The sequence below is a fragment of the Aplysia californica genome, unplaced genomic scaffold (genome assembly GCF_000002075.1).
Source record: "Aplysia californica isolate F4 #8 unplaced genomic scaffold, AplCal3.0 scaffold00092, whole genome shotgun sequence".
NCBI lineage: Eukaryota > Metazoa > Mollusca > Gastropoda > Aplysiida > Aplysiidae > Aplysia > Aplysia californica.
The window spans coordinates 924,079-932,294 of record NW_004797362.1 but is presented as its reverse complement, the minus strand read 5'-3'; positions in this window follow the sequence as shown (position 1 = coordinate 932,294).

Genomic DNA, 8,216 nt, shown 5'->3' with positions numbered 1-8,216 from the left:
GTTTAATAAATGAACACAAGTGTCAATAACAATTGGAAGCAGTTTTCAAATCAATCATTGAATTCATTGTTTCTCGCAATGGACATAAAGAGGTTTCTGATCAGCCTCGCTTACGACAAAGCTCAACAATTCAATGACAGTGGCCACCATTGTGGCAAAATCAGGCTGTCGTCAAACTAATGAAGTAGAAGAAACAGACATTTCCCACCTATTTGGGCTTTTTTCTTTTCTTCAATTTTTCCCTTCTTGAATTGTTAGTTTATTTCATTTTTTGTTTGTTTGGCTCAACACATTTTAATTACTATTCGAACCCAGATTTGTGTGGATTTTCCATGCAGATACACCGGTACATGTACATTATTATCAATTTTCCGAGACTCACGTGGAGCACGTGGAGACGTTTAGACAGTCGGGGGATGAAGTCTATAAGCTTACATTGAAATGTGGGGGCTGGGTGGTGTCACTGCGTAGTTTATTGGCAAGGTTACTGTAAGTCATTTATTTTTGTGATCCTGTGTATGCATCCAAAGAATGCTTTTTAATATAGAGCCCACATAGAAAAACTTTTTTATCACTGGATCAAGAGTTTAAAAAAATAAAAAATTGTTTGGTCGCTGGCCTGCAGAAGTACGTGTCATGCAAAGTTTCGTGGGCATAGGTAAAATCCTAAATGAGCGAGAACTTTTAAACGCGGTCAGATGACAGTGAACAAACTCTCTATATTATTATTCAGGGTGGCCAGGGAAATTTTCCTCCTAAAAATCCTACCACACCAAAAAAAAAATCCTACCACTATAAATTAAGTCAAGCTGTTTCTTGCCATTGTCAGTGTTACGGCTCTCGTCAAAGACAATCACGTAGAAGGAGCTATTTCGTACACATCTTAGGATAGCCGACTACATCACTGGGGCAATCCCAAATAATGTTCCAAGATAGCCACGTTTTGTGCAACTACACTGAAATCTCAGCTATTTTTCAGCCTGAAAACATCTCATGAATGAGAAGACTCGTGTCAACAACTGCTCTAGTAGATCACTATTATATTACTGTTGGTCCTTCCTTTCAGTATCTCTCACATCTCATGAATGAGAAGACTCGTGTCAACAACTGCTCTAGTAGATCACTATTATATTACTGTTGGTCCTTCCTTTCAGTATCTCTCACATCTCATGAATAAGAAGACTCGTGTCAACAACTGCTCTAGTAGATCACTATTATATCACTGTTGGTGCTCCTTTCAGTATCTCTCACAACACTTGCTCTGTTCTTGGTAACCTTAAGAATAGACTTGGCACCACACTGGCTGCTTTGGGCTTTCATGTAATCATGTGTTTTTGAGCTACCATGTGAGTGTTCAAAGCTTTTACACCTGAATGACCCATGACAAATTATACTTGGGAACAAAATTTTCATCTAAACTTGCTTTTATCATTTGGATGCTCCACAATCATTCTGAATACTTAGGGTTGGACAACCACTCAGTGTTGATGAAGTAGCACTTTCCCATGATGCTGGATCTAATCTAGAACTCTCTCTCTAATTATAGTCTACACATATATATATAGTCACAAAAAATCATAAGAAAAATAAGTCTGTTTCTAGCCTGGGTTTCAGTTTGCCAATGGCCGTCAATCTTCTACTCTCCAAAGACTATCTTGCTGAGTTTTTCCATGGTCAAACGACTATCATCCATCCAATGACACGCCAACCCTTTAGTTCAATAACACAGCTTACAAGGTATGACTATGACGAATCCCGATTCCACACACGTCCTGCACAACACGCGCTATGCAGAAAGCTCTCGTTGCAATCAAAATTCTAAATGCTAATGCTACAATTTGCTACCAAGTTCAGTTTTTCCCCCTGGTGTTGCCTGTTACCCCCCCCCCCCCCACCTGAGTGTATCTTTAAAAAAAATTAATAATCCCGCCATCCCGGAGTCCTATACTTCGCAGCGCTCAGACTTAGAATGAACTTTAGTGACCCTAACATTCGCGGCACTCACTCGACGCCCTATCATCATGTGTGTGACATACAAACGCGCAGGTTCAGTGACCCGTCACGACGGCGAGCCCGACAAGACGCTTGTACAACTTTCTTTTCTTTTTACACAAGTGGCAAATATTGATTGATTTTCACAGCGACACAGCCTTTGTAATGTACACACTGCATGTTACAACAATGTATTTCATAGCGACACAGCCTTTGTAGTGAACAAACTGCATGTTACAACAATGTATTTCATAGCGACACAGCCTTTGTAATGCACAAACTGCATGTTACAACAATGTATTTCATAGCGACACAGCCTTTGTAATGCACAAACTGCATGTTCCAACAATGTATTTCATAGCGACACAGCCTTTGTAATGCACAAACTGCATGTTACAACAATGTATTTCACAGCGACACAGCCTTTGTAATGCACAAACTGCATGTTCCAACAATGTATTTCATAGCGACACAGCCTTTGTAATGCACAAACTGCATGTTACAACAATGTATTTCATAGCGACACAGCCTTTGTAATGCACAAACTGCATGTTACAACAATGTATTTCACAGCGACACAGCCTTTGTAATGCACAAACTGCATGTTACAACAATGTATTTCATAGCGACACAGCCTTTGTAATGCACAAACTGCATGTTACAACAATGTATTTCACAGCGACACCGCCTTTGTAATGCACAAACTGCATGTTCCAACAATGTATTTCATAGCGACACAGCCTTTGTAATGCACAAACTGCATGTTCCAACAATGTATTTCATAGCGACACAGCCTTTGTAATGCACAAACTGCATGTTCCAACAATGTATTTCATAGCGACACAGCCCTTGTAATGCACAAACTGCATGTTCCAACAATGTATTTCATAGCGACACAGCCTTTGTAATGCACAAACTGCATGTTACAACAATGTATTTCACAGCGACACAGCCTTTGTAATGCACAAACTGCATGTTACAACAATGTATTTCACAGCGACACAGCCTTTGTAATGCACAAACTGCATGTTCCAACAATGTATTTCATAGCGACACCGCCTTTGTAATGCACAAACTGCATGTTACAACAATGTATTTCATAGCGACACAGCCTTTGTAATGCACAAACTGATGTTCCAACAATGTTGTGTTATCAGACTTTTACCAGCAAATTTCAGAGTGGTAGTGAAAGCAAAAGTAGATCTAGCTTTTCCCGATCCAGCCTCGGCATCACTCGTACACTTCCGCTTGCCGCCATAGCCGCCTGTAATATGAAATGTACTCTCAGACCGGGAAAAGCTGAATGATCGCGACCGACAAAATGAACTTAGGGACGTTATCGGATTTGGTTTTCAAATATTCAAGAACTTTTATGTATTTTCCCGGGTCTTTCCCGAGGCATTCAGAGGAAAAAAATGAACGAGAAAATGTCGGCCAAAATATTACAGTGTCTCCCAAAGCTGGAGTGTCCTCGGAAACTACAAAGTTTCCTTTCTTGTGCCAGTAATCAATGTTTTTCAGTAAAATCCACACAGTGGTATGTTCTTGATGCTCATGAAAGGGGTTGAACCCCCCCCCCCCTTCCCCTTTTAAAAAAAAGGATAAAAACTGCCTGACAGGTGGAAAAAAAAGCTGGAATCTTCGATTTCCTTATTTTGACGAGCGCTTAGTTTCACCATGATCTCCCCATCTCTCTCTCTCTCTCACACACACATCTTTTATAAAAATGGTGAAATGGTATGGGTTTACCGCCCCTATCAACACTATACGGTAATTTAAGAGGTGGGGCCTCCTTGTTTAACGTCAGTCTCCCATAGGACCGAGCCAAGTGGGAAATTCGTATAAAGTGTCTTTCCTAAGGACACAACGTCGGACCGAGCTGAGGCTCAAACCCCCGAATCCTCAATCTCACGATTACGAGTCCGGTAGCCTAACCACTAGGTTACCGACGCCACTCACACCTTTTACACACACACACACAATTGACATATAATGTTATGATAGTTGTTTCATCCTTTTAACAGACCTTGTATCAATATCATCTTAATGTTTTGGCGTCTATAGAAAATAGCAGCTTGCACTGTATGCTTCCCAGGAAGATGAGACTGTTTCAGAATGCTATCAGGTCTGCTGGGGTAATAATATATAGATTGTAAAGCGCATCTAGAGCGTTCTGTTGAGCAGGAATTTGCGCTATACAAATGCAATGTATTATTATTGCAATCCTCATTTGGAGTAGCCTTGCATCTGATTTGATGCCATTCCTCCCCCCCCCCCCAAAAAAAAAATGGCAAAAGTTGCCATCAATTTTCAAGCTTTCAACTCTCTGTGACGACGTATAGCAATATATTGATAGAGGTAACTTCATCTAAAACACCAGAATTTCTTGTGCTCTGTTTTAAGCATCCAGAACATCATTTGTAGCCACACAGAGTGTAAAAACGTGAACAATAAAAGTTTCACAACAGAAGGAAATCAAAATTAGAACAGCATATAAACAACCACAAAAATCAACAAATACGGGCGTGTGTCCACCAATCCGAAGATTGGCCGTTTTAACCCTAAACATGTGGAATTCAAGAAAAAGTAGAGGATATTCCATACATGTAAATGATAGAATCACACACAAGGGGCCTGCCAGTGTCAGTATTTGGGTTTGGTGGAGACACGCTCTAACAGAAAAACATTTATAGATTTGAAAAAAGGAAGGAAAAAAGAAGGAACAACGTCATATTAAATGACGTTATGCTATATCAACACAAAAATAGAAAAACATGTTGGGACCTCATTGTGGCGCTGGTTCACGTGACGTGGCCAGCAACTTTACTCGGATTTGTCTCCCTCTTTTGAACAACTTTATCCATCGTGTCGAAAATTGTGGATAAAAAAAGTGCCACCAAAAAAGCTAAGCTTGGATTTGAACCTTCAGAACAAATCAACGAGGTGTCAACAAGTGAGAAAGAGACGAAGTGAAGCAGAAGTGAAAATAAACTTACTAAAAATAAAGAGGTTCGGTTTTTCTTTTTTTTTTGGTGTTATTTTTCGATTTTTTATTCCCTGGCCGTTTTTAAATTTTTAAATTTTATAGAAAAAAGGAAAAATCGTGGCCGCGATTCGTGGACCAAAAAATGCCAAAAATCGGGGACGTGATTTGCGGGTCGCAGCTTGCCATAATGTTATAATAGATAGAAATGTGAGCTGAACTTCTGGTCAACGTCAACTGACAAACCACAGGACTTTGAACGATCCTAAATTCTTTACAACCCTTTCAACACAAGTTAGGTCATTTCTGAGCTGGGCTGATTCGACCGAGCCCGTCAGGACCCTCTGATGTCCTGACAGAAGGATTTACTATAATATAGGACCGAATGATAATAATACTAATAATAACAGTAATAATAATGACAATAATAGTAATAACAATAATGACAATAATAATACCAGGTACTAATAATAACAGTAATGACAATAATAATAATAAACAACATTAATAATAACAGTAATAATACTGACAATAATAATAATACCAATGACAACAATAATAATAATATTAACAACAACAACAATAATAGTACAGTAAAAATAATAACAATAATATTTTCGCCATCGTGCACAAAAGACCAAAAGTTCAATTCCCATGAGGGGGAGAATAAATCTTTATGGAGTATCTCAATCTTTACTGAGTATCTCAATCTTTATGGAGTATCTCAATCTTTATGGAGTATCTCAATCTTTACTGAGTATCTCAATCTTTATGGAGTATCTCAATCTTTATGGAGTATCTCAATCTTTATGGAGTATCTCAATCTTTACTGAGTATCTCAATCTTTATGGAGTATCTCAATCTTTGTGGAGTATCTCAATCTTTACTGAGTATCTCAATCTTTATGGAGTATGTCAATCTTTATGGAGTATCTCAATCATTATGGAGTATCTCAATCTTTATGGAGTATCTCAATCTTTATGGAGTATCTCAATCTTTCAGCTGCGACTGTATCAATCATTTTAGCCCAGGTTGGCCCTGATAAGCAGGACTCAAGGCTATCTCAAGGCTAAGTGGCCCAGACTGTGTTGATTGGAAAGTAAAATCCCCTATACCAAGGGAGAAAAACATAAATTGTAAAAGTTTGTTGAATGTTTTGCGTCATTTCAGATTTCTGCAGAGACGGCCTTAGATTCCTTTCAGTCCGCGTTGTCCCTGACAGGCAGGGTCAAAGCCCACCTGTTCAACGACCTAAATTCTGCTGATGATGGAGTAAAACCACCAATAGTTCCTTTTTAATAAATGTTCAGAGTTGGTTCACGATTTGGCTGAGCAGACAATATTACTATGTCGATTTACACAAGCGTAACTTCAAACCACTCAAGCATCACACAGAAACACACATATTATACACACACATACACACACACAAAGTGGGGCCTCCACACCCTGTCTCAGGGACAACACATCTATGTGACATCATAGTGGTCAGTGGCAGGTAGTTGTTGGCACAGGTCATGGTGGTCAGTGGCAGGTAGTTGTTGGCACAGGTCATGGTGGTCAGTGGTCAGTGGCAGGTAGTGGTTGGCACAGGTCATGGTGGTCAGTGGTCAGTGGCAGGTAGTTGTTGGCACAGGTCAGCCCGGCCCAGGTCCTGTAGTCACATGACGGGATGCTGGTCAAGGCGTTGGTGAACTGACCCAGTGCCTCGCACTCAACAGCTGGTGAAGTAAAGTGATGGGTCTTTGTTTTAGGAGGCGTTTTATGGCACTAGCATTACACTTGGGTCATTCATTATAATTCATAGAAGTGCCGAAGATTAGAGGTGTTACAAGAGAGCAACAAGCACAAAAAAGAAGGAGGGGAGATATTTTTATTTAGTAGAGATTTTGATGCACTCGCAACTGCATAAGGTCATATGAGCGCCAAGGGGTGGATGTCAACAGAGAAGTCTTTACAGGGAATCAGATTTACTCTGCTTACCTCTCTAGCTTCAACAACACAAAGTCTTTTCTGACTTTTTCAAGGCACCCCAGAAATAGCGGGTCACAAGAGTGTGACAAACATACAAAAGAAGTAGAGGTAAAATGACAATAGTAAGGATTAGGAAAGAAAAAGCAGCAGTTCCCTGTAGTAGATCAGGCACAGTTATAAGAGTGTGACATGAATCAGCCCATTTACAATTCTACTGTACATGAACGAGAAATGTCCCCCCTTTGGGAATGGCCTAAAGACACTTCAGTCAGTGGCACTGCCCCGGGGGGTAGGAGGAGAGTAGTAGTAGTAGTATAAGGTTTTACGGCGCTCGCAACTGCTAAGGTCATATGAGCGCGCGAAACACAAGTTGTTCACTTCTGCGAAAGTTCACTTCACGACTGGTAACTAATTTACTTTAAAATGCTAAAAAGTTAAAATATTCAAATTCGGTGTAAATACATTTGTGATCTAAAACAACTTTTAAGTAACAATAAAAATTTTTAATAATATCAGATTCACTTTACAACTCGCCATAAAGGCCAATGGCCTTTATAAAATTTAAAATTCTGCTGGGAACAACGACGGAGAAAATATCCTGCAATTTCTTGCATTTATAATATTTCCTTCGGATCTCTCCAAAGTCTAGACATTCTGTTAAAATGTGTCTAATGGTAAAATCTGTGTCGCATCCGACACAGAACGGCTTCTCCTCTCCCTGTAGGAGGTATTTGTGAGTCAGGGCCGTGTGTCCGATGCGCAATCGAGTAAAAATGACTTCGTCTCTTCTGGAGAGATCCGAAGGATTTCGCTGTTCTAGTCTGGGTTTAATTTCATATAATTTATTATTTTTCTGGTTTTCCCAGTGGCTCTCCCACAGACTGGAGGTGTACTTTTTGACTTTATTTCTAAAGTCAGTCTGTGGGAGAGTGTTTGTCGTTGATCCCAGCAGAAGGGATGAGGCTTTCTTCGCCAGGTCGTCTACCTGCTCGTTTCCTCGGATGCCCACATGGCTTGGGATCCATGCGAACATGATGTTTTTTCCAGTTTTTGACAGTTTTGTGAGTGCACTGATAGTCATAACATGAAACACTGTAATCCTCCCCCTCCCACCTCACCCTCCCCCCCTGACAAAAAAAAGATATGTAAAATTAAATCAAAGTAAAAGTAAAGTCTTAATTTATAAATAAAATAATAATCTTAACGAATAAACAACTAAATCCGTAAATAAAACTTCAACCTATAGCAAATCGCAAAAAAACCCCCA